Below are 8067 nucleotides of genomic sequence, written 5' to 3'. Positions count from 1 at the left end.
AATCCGTTCCAGGAAACAATTCTTTCCCTCTTAGACCAGTACTTGGAGTTGGAAGAAGCCTATGCACTGTGCAGCTTTCCATTTTTCTTAGGAACTATTACAATGGGAGATAACCAACTAATGTGATCCAAGGGATAGATAAACCCCACTTGCATGAGCTTCTCCAACTCTTCTTTCACTTGCTTTGCATAGTTGGGATTCATCCTATATCTCCATTGGACATTTGGAACTGCATCCAGTTTGAGATTTATTCTATGTTGACAAAATGAAGTGTTGAGATATGGTGCCATGAGCACATAGATTAAAGGGCGAAGGTATGTGATAAGGAATGTATTAAAGTAGCCACCCTAAGATGTGGACTACATGATGTGGAGATGTGGATTGAGGATATCCACAAGGAGAGATGTGGATGAGAGGATCACACAAGTGTTGACTATTCAAAGGGCACTATCTATATAAGAGGCCTATCATGTATTGTTGAAAACACATTGCAATAGATATAGATTTACTATCTCCCTCTCATGTCTTATTTAGTGTGCTTTGAGCCTCCTTAGTTCTTTTGCTGATCTTGTGTGCACTAGGCTTAGTGGCGATCATATATTGGACCTTTCTCATGGTATTAGAGCTTAGGTGCTCCACAAGCCTAGGTAGATTAGTGAGTGTTTTCTTTCCCATGCTTTGTGTATAGAGAAATAAAATTTGGCACACCCATAGTACCTTTAGGGAGAGTTCTTATGTGTGAAACTATGTCCATGGAAGACATTTCAAGATTGATAATGCTGTGAAGAAGGTGTTGTTGCAAAAGGTGTTTTTACAAAGATGTTTCTCTACAAATGAAGACTTGCAAGTCTATGCGCCTCTAAATAGCCTCCTTCAATTGCCTCTTACCAAGGGAACTCTCCATCAAAGGCTCCAAAAGTCATGTGAGGCTCTAGCTCCTAGCAGCCTTATCTTCTGCATCGCCTCGACTCAGTCACGACTCCAAGTACTCTGATGGCCTTCACTCAGCCAGCGTTCGGCAACAGTCTCAAGAGACCTTCAGTAGCCTGCAATAGGCATACAAGGCCAGCAGGTACCTCCATTGAGTGGCGACTTAAGTAGAGCTCAGGAGAGGTGACTAATGCCAGTAGCCTCTCAGCTCGACCAGCGACTCCACAGCCGGCACTACCAACGAGCTGGCCTCCAACAAGCCTCCAACCGCTCCATCTGTAGCCTCTTCAATGTCTACTATGCCATTGCCAGTGAATGGCTCGACTCACTTGCACCTTTGATTGGGCACCGGTGTCAAACATGCCATAGCTACTTGTACCAGCGAGCATCTGCATCAACGTCCATCTCCAGAGCCGAGCTCCTACTAGCAACCATCGCCTCAGCTCTTCCGTAGCCCACAAGCTTCTAGACTTGACTCCAGCAGTAGCCAACGGGCCTCCTTGAAATGTGCAATCAATAGCTCTAGCGCCCACGCAACTATTATATATGAACACCCAACAAGGTCCAAAGGCTCCTCCAAAGAGCCCAAAAGCAGCCACTCGCAGCATTTATGACCTAGAAGCATCACCAACGACCAGCCCTTCACACATTGCCAACCACCTGTGCAGTAGACTCCATCGAACCGCATCAACCTTCAGAGTAGCTCCTCTAGCAAGGAACTATTCACAACCTGAGACTCCACAAGCAAGGCAAGAGCAAGCCTATGCTCTACAAACAGCCTCATGGGAGCCTCTCTCCAACAAACAACGATGCCATTCACGTACAGTAGCTTCATTTCCATTGCCATGAAACTCGCATGTTCTCTAAGGTCTACTCTTGAGACACGTGGCAGATAGAATTTGACCCAGGATAGTAGGTTAACCTTGGTTAAGTTCATCTGACCCTGGGTGTGGAGAGGATAAGGACACATGGAAAATAAGAATTTTAACCATAGTTAAGTTTAGGTGAACTGCCACATCACCAAGTGCCACCTAAGCACATAGCCCCTGCCAAGCACAGTTTGAATTCTACATGTGAATCCCTGTGCCACATTAGCAAAGGCCTTCTCTTCTTCACAGAAAGTTCGACAAGGCATAACTTGAAATTTAGGAAGAATTTGTGCACGCTCCAAAGAGGAAAAGTCATCGTCTTTTCAAGCTCTACGTTCTGTCAAGTCAAAATCATTGTATGCAATTAGACACTGCCAATATTGAAAGAAATCAATTGGTAAGACCTTTGCAACAAATGACAAATCAAAGCATGAATGCACACATCGTTGTCATAAGTATGCCAAAAGCACAAGTGCATGAGATGACCATAGCACGAAGCATGGCATCCACACATAAAGCATTAAGGCACATGGAAGAACAAAGCATCATGCATCAAGCTATGAAGCGAACGCCATCGACATGAAACATTTAAAAGTAAAATCCTTTCCACCTTCACAGCCCATATGTTTTGTAAATCAAGCCTGACCACCTGAGAGTAGCTATGAAAGCACTCAAGGGAGGTATTGACATGTAAAAACCACACTTGACCACCTTAAGTAGCAATGCATGCACTAAGGGGAGGTGATGGAATGTAACTCACATCTGACCACCTTGTAGTAGCCAAAGGATCATGGCACCAAGGGGAGGTGTTGAGATATGGTACCATGAGCACATAGATTAAAGGGCAAAGGTATGTGATAAGGAATGTATTAAAGTAGCCACCCTAAGATGTGGACTACATGATGTGGAGATGTGGATTGAGGATATCCACAAGGAGAGATGTGGATGAGAGGATCACACAAGTGTTAACTATTCAAAGGGCACTCTCTATATAAGAGGCCTATCATGTATTATTGAAAACACATTGCAATAGATATAGATTTGCTATCTCCCTCTCATGTCTTATTTAGTGTGCTTTGAGCCTCCTTAGTTCTTTTGCTGATCTTGTGTGCACTAGGCTTAGTGGCGATCATATATTGGACCTTTCTCATGAAGGATGTACTCCTTTTATGTTAGTATAGTGCCATGCAAATATGTCTTTAAATTCTATCAATAACTTCTTCAAATGCCCCTTAAATGGCTCTTGAAGTTCCATACTAACAAGCACCATCTTTGGATTATTTTGTTCTCCAAGATTCATATGCTACAAATCATCCTCTTTAACACAAGCACTTCGGGTCATGTGTTCTTCAAAAACTTTTTTAGCTTGAATTTGTGTTTTTTGATTCTTCCTCTAATGAGTCATCATCACTCTCTAACTCTTTTGTTAGCTGGTTGTCTGACTTGTTAAGAAGTGTATCTGACTTCTGTTTGACACTGTCTACCTAGTCACATTGCACAGTTGGTTTTGAAGCAGCAAGCTTATTCTGATCATTTGTGTACTATTTAACAATTCTTGCTACATCCATTTCGAACAAAGATATGCCAACTACAGAGTTGATGAAAAGACAAATGTAACCTAGCAGAGAGCAAAACACAAATGATCGGTCCTCCAAATGAAAAGAGTAGAGCTGCAATTCGGTGCCACAAACCTCTATGAAGGAAAAGGAGCTCCCAAGTGATGAAGATGAAGTGCCTATTTACAACTATCCATGAGATCCATGTCAACGGCAGAGAAGCAAGCTATAGTTAGTCATAAGTATAGTAGGTAAGAGTTTTGGTGGTCTAAGAGCAAAATGGCAAAAGGGCTTCTTGCCTTCATCTTCAATGTACATATTGCATCCAATAAAGGTTATAGCGTATGCACCCATGAAGCACAAAATCACACGAACCGCACCTTTTGGTCACCAAAACCGAATATAATTCACCTACCACTACAATCAATTCATCATCATGACTTCACACAACACAATGGACATGAAGAACCTATGGACTTCAAGGGATGTGATATCCAAACAAAATATGATGCCTAGAAGCACCATTATGACACACCTAGCATGCATGAGACTGAAATAAGGTTGGCATATATGAAATTTACAAAAGGTGACTTCACAACCAAAGGGTCATGGAAAAGAGTACACCAAACGAGGTAAATGAGGACGTGGATGATCATAAAAGGGGGGTGAATAAATGTTAACACCGAAGAGATTTAGATGCCAACACCAAAGGATGAAGGCCAAAGACCAAAAGCAAAGAAAGGACAAACACTAAATGAAGGTCAAAGATTGCGAAGCAAAGGCCAACCAAAGGCAAATGATGAAGGAGCGAGCAAAATATGAAGTGCGATGAAGGGGCAAAATGGATGCTAATGAAAATATTGTAATAGGCTTCCTCAAAGTCAACCTTGATAAAATAATATATTGATTTGTTTACTTCGCATACTTAACTCCATTTCACATGTTAATTATTGCATCTAATATACCTCTCCAGTCAATGAATCCTTTTTACTCCTCCCAATTCGAGAACTATGCCTTATTCTTCAACTTAAGAGCAAAGGTTTTGTTTAAAAGCTTATAAGAATAGTTCAACATAGCCAAAGGTGTCTAATTTTTTAGGAGACCCCAACATCTTCTTTTAAAATGAGTTTTATCACCCCACAATTCATATGGAGTTGTAAGAAACTCAATTCTTTGCTCTCATTCCTTTTTACTCCTCCCAATTCGAGAACTATGCCTTATTCTTCAACTTAAGAGCAAAGGTTTTGTTTAAAAGCTTATAAGAATAGTTCAACATAGCCAAAGGTGTCTAATTTTTTAGGAGACCCCAACATCTTCTTTTAAAATGAGTTTTATCACCCCACAATTCATATGGAGTTGTAAGAAACTCAATTCTTTGCTCTCATTCTCAAGCTCCAATAGTGGGCCAATAGCTTTGGTACATAAAAGATTTGAAAAAATTCCATTAGTCCCTAGGATCTTAACATCTTCCTTAAACATGTTTCAATTCTTGTAGGGTGAGAGGTTTATCTAGCTCTTGAGCTTGAAATGTAGATAGGGTGTTGCTCAAGTGTAGGCTATTTTAGATCCTCTAACCTAATGGCCGATAACCCTTTTCTATACCAATAATTTAGTAGTGCCAGTACACAAATCGATCTTTTTAAGCCTCAATTTGCACTTTGACCCCATCCAATTTACTTAAATAGTGGGACTTTCCTCAAACTTGATCTTTCTTTTGATGAGTCAAAGCTTTCATTGGTTCATCTATCCATTGTGCCTATCCACCACTCTTTCAGGTACTTCTTGGCCCGCATAGCATTAATCATTTAATGTCATTCTTGCATCAATTAGCTTTAGCTAATTTGTTGCATTTCCCATGTGATCCTCATCATCAAGTTCAACTATGACTTTTTCTACATTGTTCAGTTTGTTAGCTCTAGTTTGGGCTACTTTTCTTCTTGGTCCCATTAGGAATTTCCAAATGTCCCTCAACTCCTATCCTAAGGATTATTCCAAATCTTAACCGCTATACGAAGGATCATAACTCCTATCCTAAGGATTATACCAAACCTTAACTCCTATCGTAAAGATTATTCTAAATCTTCATGACCTGATTCTTTTACTGATTTGAACTAAAAGAAGAAAGGGTTAGATTTGAATCATGAATCTCAAGGTTTTTCCCCCATCCCAAAATTCAAGTCAAAGTAGGCTTGCAATATGTGAGATAAGGTAGGCTTTGTAAACCTTGTAGTTTGCCTACCAATAACCATAACAAAGAGTCTTGGAGAGATGAGCTCAGTACAACTCAACGTGCATCTCCAATCTATTGGTTGGACCATGAGAATCCCAAAATCCACAAATTTGTTGAAGTCTTTAAGCAGATCCCACGAGGCTAGTTGAATCATGTAGAGAAACATTTCTTGAATGGATATCAATATAAGAGTTACAGTGGAGATTAAGATCGATTCAATGTTAGAGATGCAATAGTAAATAAGAGGAGACGGACAAATTAAGCACATCATGGGAGCATATGACTTTTTGATCTATCTTTATTAAGATTAAGTGAATTGACTTAATGCTCCTTTAGATATGTGTTGATGTGCCCAATTAGCAAGACTTGCATACGTACATGGCACTCTATCATCTTCTTAGTATCCTGAAGGCTTGGCCAAGTTAATGTGAAGAGATTCCCTTTTTTAAATTAGTCATTCTTGAAGCATTAAGAACAACAATAAAAATAAGTTGCGTGTTAGTATGTTGTACATTTTAAAAACATAACAATTGATACATTTCAAAGACAATTGATGAGCTCTCATGAAAAGGGTTCGACTAGAAATGAAGATTCAATTAGCAAGATTGATGAAAGGCAGGGCAAACAGGTGGGTAAGCCCAAAACTACAACGCAGATGACTTTTTCCTTCTCTTCCTCTCTGTATTTCCTAGCTCAATATTTGGGAGAATCAAAGGCCGTATAACATTAGAATCCAAGCTAATGCTTGTTGTAGAGCGGCGCATACTCAAAACTGAAGCGTTTGATCATAGTTAACCATCCAATAACCAAGCATGATATTGTGGAGTAGCTCAACCATCACAAACCATAATAAAAAATTCACAGCTTGACCTAGTTTTGAACACCTTCTTACCAACATTAAATCTACAAGCTGGTGGAGCTGTTTTATGATACCGTTTCTGTACGGGCAGGATCACTCCAGGTGGCGTCTGTGGCTATGGGATTATCCCCAGGAATCAGCAACAGGGGCCCAAGAGAGTAATCCGTTCCAGGAAACAATTCTTTCCCTCTTAGACCAGTACTTGGAGTTGGAAGAAGCCTATCAAAGACTTCAGCTGAGTCGGAACCTGTATGTATGCAGGTGTGTGCATATAATGTTGTATGGATTAATAAACATATCCCAAAGAAGATTTATTAAGATTAGAGATGATGAGGAGTTAGATGTCTTCCTTGATGTTGGACCCCTCCACATAAAGGATCTAGGGGCCATGTTTTTCACTAAATTTAAGAAATATGTTATTATGATTATGCTAAGCCTAACAAAGACCCCCTATTAGAGATGCAAAACTAATTACGAGGAGGAGAAATTAAGCACATCATCGGATCATGCGACTTTTTGATGTATCTTTATTGAGATCGAGTGCATTGACTTAATGCTCGTTTAAATATGTATTGAGCACTCTATCATCTTCTTGCCTTGGCCAAGTTAACATGAAGAAATTTCCTTTTTAAATGAGTCATTCTTGAACAACATTAAAAATAAGGTTCATGCAAACAAGTGGGTAAGCCCAAAACTACAAAGCATATCACTTTTTCCTTCTCTTCCTCCATGTATTTTCTAGGCTAAATTTTGGGAGAATCAAAGCCCGAATAACTTTAGAATCCAAGCTAGTGCTTGTTGTAGAGCGCCGCGGACTCAAAGCCAAAGCGTTTTATCATAGTAAACCCACCCTCTAACCAAGCATGATATTGTGGATCAGGAGTAGCTTAACCATCATAAGCCATAATAAAGAATCCACAGCTTGACCCAGTTTTTATCTCAGTCAAGTTGTTTTATATACGAGAACATTTATGTGGGATTGCACACATATCAGATTATCCAGAAAAAACAACCATGTAGAGCACAGAATCGCCTAAGATGCGTAAATACAAGCCGGTGTGAAAGTCGATGCAATCGAAGTAGTGTGATCTGGATCATCAAGAGGCATGCATGGGACACGTGCTTCTCTATCCCATATACGGTATTTTGAAAAGACTCACTTTGTGGTGCCGTATATAAGCTCACACACGGCCCGTCAGACAACATGGAAGCTGCGTGTTGAGCACAGAGCGATCTATTCTTTCGCCTTTTACTAAAGAATACCGTGTGCTCGGCACAGAAAATAGCGTATCCGAATTTTTGGTGCGGCTCCTCTCTCTGTGAGGGGGGCTCCTCAAAAGTAACAGCTAAGATGGAGAGCCTCGCGCGAGGCGGCAGCGACCTCTCATTTCAGGCGGCAGCGACCTCTCCGGACTCGGTTTGACAGTGTGGACTCAGGGATTGCATACACTGCAGCAGCGGGTTGGTTTTGGGTGACTCTATCATTGCCCAAGAATGTGGGTATCGTTTGCTCCGGTGCATGCTACAGAGCACATGTAGAACTGCGTTTAATTAATGATTGTTCAACAACAAACTTAACGAGAGGGAAGGGACTAAGACTGCAATAGCAGTAGAGAAACCTCT

The 8067-nt window shown here is 40.5% G+C and overlaps 1 non-coding gene across 1 annotated transcript; it reads left to right on the top strand.

Moving 5' to 3' along the window:
* The first annotated feature begins 7653 nt into the window (after positions 1-7653).
* LOC147901866 (U5 spliceosomal RNA) lies at positions 7654-7772 on the top strand. Its single transcript, XR_015541090.1, has one exon. It is a non-coding gene; the product is annotated as a U5 spliceosomal RNA (small nuclear RNA).
* The last annotated feature ends 295 nt before the right edge of the window (positions 7773-8067 follow it).

The sequence above is a fragment of the Dipteris shenzhenensis genome, chromosome 5 (assembly GCF_047967505.1).
Source record: "Dipteris shenzhenensis isolate YYH24624 ecotype China chromosome 5, Dip_SZ_1.0, whole genome shotgun sequence".
NCBI classification, from domain to species: Eukaryota; Viridiplantae; Streptophyta; class Polypodiopsida; order Gleicheniales; family Dipteridaceae; genus Dipteris; species Dipteris shenzhenensis.
The sequence above is the reverse complement of the archived record's forward strand: the minus strand, read 5'-3'. Positions and strand labels throughout refer to the sequence as shown.